Source organism: Berghia stephanieae, chromosome 12 (assembly GCF_034508935.2).
Source record: "Berghia stephanieae isolate SIO BIC M18660-M18661 chromosome 12, UCSD_Bste_1.3, whole genome shotgun sequence".
NCBI classification, from domain to species: Eukaryota; Metazoa; Mollusca; class Gastropoda; order Nudibranchia; family Aeolidiidae; genus Berghia; species Berghia stephanieae.
Genome location: NC_088371.1, coordinates 7416812 through 7422083, shown reverse-complemented (window position 1 = coordinate 7422083; position 5272 = coordinate 7416812). Strand labels below are relative to the sequence as shown.

At 39.9% G+C, this 5272-nt stretch overlaps 1 protein-coding gene across 1 annotated transcript in view; it reads left to right on the top strand.

Moving 5' to 3' along the window:
- Positions 1-745: 745 nt before the first annotated feature.
- LOC144958270 (protein meiotic P26-like) overlaps positions 746-5272 on the top strand; it is a 37683-nt gene continuing 33156 nt past the window's right edge. Inside the window, exon 1 of the mRNA XM_078890132.1 lies at positions 746-992. The gene's annotated coding sequence lies outside the window, so the exon portion shown is untranslated. The remainder of the gene's footprint in view (positions 993-5272) is intronic.

Sequence of the window (5272 nt, the reverse complement as noted above, 5' to 3'; positions counted from 1 at the left end):
GGGGATCGAACCTCAGACCTTCTGATTACCGGTCTGACGTGCTACCACATAGCCCACTTGTTCAGTTCTTTATCTTACACCCGTATCTGCTCCTTAATTTCTTAATCAGGCTGATGTTGTTTGAGAGAGATGCTTTTTCTTTTCTGCGCATGTTTCTTTCTGATTTTTCCGACTCTGTTTCATACACACTTTTTTTTCACAGACTTTGACAAGCAATGGTCAGAAAAAGTTCTGCTCACGATCGAGTTACTTTGTTTGTAGGCTCGAAGAAAACACCCAGCGAAAAAGGGAGGCCTTCCGAAAGCTCCTCGTGCTAAGGGAAACTTACTCAAATATTCTCTCAACTAACCCTAAGAAAAAAATAAAACATAGTACCTTTAACTAACCCTAATAGGAAAAACAAACACCCTTGCACCTTTACTAAGATTAATGACTAACCCTAATAGAAAAAGAAAACAAACTACAACCTAGGACTGCTTTGAATACACCACAAAACAAAATGGCGACGGAAAACCAAAACAATGGCCGTGTTAGGAAAGTTTAAACTTTCACTACTCTATCAAGGTTTGTTTAGAGTTTTTAAAACGCTACTATATCTTGACATATTGAATTAATAAACTCATGACAAAAGATCGACGGTGAAAATACAAATTGAAAGAAATGCTAGCACGAAGAGCTTTAGTTTTAGGAAGGTCTCCCGCGAAAAAATATCCTTAACAATTAATTACATTATATTAAACATTTAATTATCTAGACAAACCTTTTGATAATTTAGGTAAAACGGATAATATTTGTTTCATCGTTTTGTCCAACAGGAAGAAGCTATTTCAAGATAGAACGGCACACACAATACACAAATTCTTGTGTCATCGTGAACTGTTTGAGATAGCAAGAACAATACACTACACACTACACACTCATGACAGGCGAATGGATTTCATAGCCCGTGTGTCAAACTGGATTTCATTTCTCACATTTGTGCGGAATGTTTGGTAAGTAAAATGACTTGAGATAACTCTTGAGACTGAGATGAAATACAGTGACCGGAAAATTTATGCGTGGCAATAGATAGAACAAAATTGACTTCACTCACCTCTTTGTTTAAGTTTTTAGCCAGCCTTTTCTATCTCACTATAAATTCTATCAATCAGACTATAGATAGTAAGAAGCTCACAACATTGCCATCCGGAAGAATAACGGACCAGATTGTATTCTCTTGGCTAAGAAGCTCACAAAATTGCCATCCGGAAATATAACGGACCAACACACAAAACAATGTGTCACCTTGAACTTTTATAGTCTGCTTAATACAGTTTAGTGACTCATAGAAGCGGATGGCAAAAACCAATAACACAGACTCGAGTGACGTCAACTTCATACGATCGGCATTATTTTATTTAGGCTAGTGAAATCAGATGACCAATTACACAAGGCATGAATCCAGTCCTCAGGAAGACTGGTTTTACACTTCCAATCAGTTTTGAACCTTTCGATATCGCACTTTTGTTCCCTATCCTATCGATAATTGATATTTTTTTTTTCAAGTACTATTATGAATCTATCCACATAAACGATATATTTTCGTGTTACAGTTCTGATAATTTTGATAAAACATCATCATCCATCGTGGTTTGTACCTACTCTTGAGCACGTTGTCGGTCGGCTGTCTCCACGAATCACGATCCTCTGCGGTGCGCATGAAGTCTGTCGTGTTGCTTTAAAAATAACTTTTGGCCATTTTTAGGTTATTTAGATATGTCATTCTTTGTCTTCCTCTAGCTCTCTTTCCTTCAATCATCCCAGATGATATCAACTTTTCTATTCCGTCTCTTCTCCGCACATGTCCCAGAAACCGTAACTGCCTCTTTCAGTAAGAGGCACTGGGTGGCAGAGAATCGGTTTCGGTCGAGAACCTGCCTTACGGCAAAATCACTTGATCGATGGTGACCTTCCACCTGTCCAATATGTACCCGTTGTGGTAACGATCCCGAAACCGCAGAGCATCTAGTTGAATGGTGTGTTGTGACGAAGCTTCCGGTGGGTTTGCGACGGTGCACGAGTGCGGTAAAGTATTTTCTGATAGGGTCAATCGTCATAATGTAGTAGTGTGAGCACCATTACAAGCTGCTGCCTCTTTCTGACGGTATCTATCAATATTCTTCCTTTTCCCACCTTCGCCAACACTTCCCCGTTTGTATAGATAGAACGAAGATGACGCCACTCTGGTCTTTGTTATTGTTTTTTTTGCCATCCATATTTATGAGTAATCATATATAATATATATATATATATATATATATATATATATATATATATATATATATAATATATATATATATATATATGAGTGTTGGTACCCGTACTCGTAGGTACGAAAGTGCTCGATAATGATGGTTAGAGCTAATATAAAATGCAAATTGTCACTCACATTTTTTGTGGCCGAGACGATTCGTTTCTGAAACGAATCGTCTCGGCCACAAAAAATGCGAGTGACAATTTGCATTATATATATATATATATATAATATATATATATATATATATATATATATATATATATATATATATATATATTTATATATATATATATATATAATGGAGAGAGAGAGAGAGATAGAGAGAGAGATAGAGAGAGATAGAGAGAGAGAGAGACACACACACAGAGAGAGAGAGAGAGAGAGAGAGAGAGAGAGAGAGAAAGTGTGAGTTTATTTGTATAACCTTTACAACCAGTACGCTATATTATAAATAAGTTCATTACCCTGTCTGTTTATTTGTATTGTAACATGTTTTATGACGCACTGGTCGATAACCAGCCAACCCGATGCTTTGAAAAGGTAAACATCGTGACGTCACACGAACGATGCAGGTCACGTGTGGACTGTGGCTTTATCACAATTAATTAATTATTGATACGTTATGCACCACTGGCCTCTTCAACTTTCTTGGGGGAACGACACTATGTCCTTTACCTGTCTGTCTGTCTGTCTGTCTGTCTGTCTGTGCTGTGGTTATCTGTTGTCAGAGTTCTATGTGCTTTTTTCTGGTCTCCTCCTCCTCCTCCTCCTCCTCCTCCTCCTCCTCCTCCTCCTCCTCCTCCTCTTCATCTTCTTCTTCTTCTTCTTCTTCTTCTTCTTCTTCTTCTTCTTCTTCTTCTTCTTCTTCTTCTTCTTCTTCTTCTTCTCCCTCTCACCTCCATCTCTACCTCCCCCTCCTCCTCTTCCTCCTCCTCCTCCTCTTCCTCTTTCTCCTCCTCCTCCTCCTCTTTCCCCACCGCCCACTCTTCATTCAATATGACGTAGATAGTTATATCTGACTAGAAAACATAATTTTAATAAATCTCTTCATTGCTTCTTCTTCTTCTTCTTCTTCTTCTTCTTCTTCTTCTTCTTCTTCTTCTTCTTCTTCTTCTTCTTCTTCTCTCCTCCCCCCACCTCCACCTCTTCCTCCTTCTCCCCCTACTCCTCCTTCTCCTCCTCCTCTTTCCCCACCGCCCACTCCTCAATCAATTTTGACGGAGATAGTTACATATACTCGAATCTGACTAGAAAACATAATTGTAATAAATCATTGGAATGTTACCTATTTCGTCTCCCATATTATTGAACCCAGATCTCACTCTTGGCAGTGTGACGTCACACATTATTTCCCCATATTATTATATATTGCCATTTACAGTGAAGGATAGAATAACAATAATAATTAACCATCGATTCAAACAACACACCAGGTCATAACATTAATATCAGCCGTTCTCTGGAAAAACCCATATTTGAAATTTTGGCCAGAAAACTCGTCCCTTCAAATATCGATTGATTTAAATGACCCTCATCTTGGCAAAACTCTCAAACCTGGGACTTCGGCGATTACTACTTTCCAATACTTTACTTCCCACGTACTCCCACTCGTCTCTTAACGTGTCCGAACCATTTCAATATTTCCAAGTAGAAATATGAGATCTTATAGCGATAAAACAATCTTATCAAAATCCGGAACATTCCGCTAAATTGGTGAACAAGCAATCGTTTGAATTTTCGGCACCCAATTTTGGAACGCTCTTCCCCCCCCCCCCCCCCCCCCCCCGCCTAGAATATCAGAAGTGCTGACGCATTATCAGCTTTCAAATCTAAATTGGATTCAGCAGTCTGATGTCACGTCCGCCTAAGAACGAGCAGCTTGGTTCTAAACAAATAAAATCGGTACTTTTTATTCTTCATGCTGTCTAGAACCTTATCACAAATCATGTGATCAGAATGTATAAAAGTAAAAAAACATGATCAGATTTATGATTTTTTCTCTCCTCTGGATATACTATTATGCTCGTCGGAGACGTATTTCAGAAGGACGTCCGCCAATGTTCCGATAGTTTAGAACCAGTTATTAAGTTACTTTGCGCCATTACGAGGGAAGTGACGTCATAACTGTTGAAGCCTATTGAAAACTCGCCTTTTGTCTCATGATTTCTATTTTGAAAATGACGTTTTTCCTATCATGTGTGTAACATGTAAAGTCTATTGCTAAGTAAGTAATTGAAATTTCTATGTTTTATTTTTCATTGTATTTCTTTATTTATTTCAAGAATGTAAAGCGCCTAGAACCTGATGAAATGGGGAAATAAATTGTAATATCGCCTAACAGGCGTCATGTCACGTCCTACATGCTAATGTTATGTTGGCCAGGGACCCCCTGTAAAGCGCTTTGAGCACGTTTAGTGGATATTGTTCGGTATAAAAGCTCGAGTTTGTATTTTTTTCTTTTAAACATTAAAAAAAAAAAAAAATATGGCCATAAAACGTCCATCAAATATCGACCTTTCATCAGTTTGGTTCTCCTTCTGCTGGCGTTACCCCCCCCCCCCCCCCCCCCCACACACACACTATCTCTCTCTCCCTCTCCCCTGACTCCCTCTCTCTCTTCCACCCGTTTCTCTCCCTCTCCCTCTCTTTCTTTCTCTCTTCTCTCTCTCGCATTCTCTCTTCCCCCTGTTCTCTCTCTCTCTCTCCCTATGCCCCCCTCTCTCTCCCAACCTCTCTCTCTCTCTCTCTCTCTCTCTCTCTCTTTCTCTCTCTCGCATTCGCTCCCCCCGACTCTCCCCCCCCTCTCTCTTTCTCTCCCTCTGCCTGTCTCTCTCGCATTCCCCCCTCCCTCTCTTCCCCCTCTATTTGTCCCCTTTCTTTTTCGCTCCCCTCCTCTCTTCCCCCGCCCTGCCACTCTCTCTCTTTTGCTCTCCCTCTGCCCCCCCCCCCCACCCTCTCTCGTTGTCTCTCCCTTCT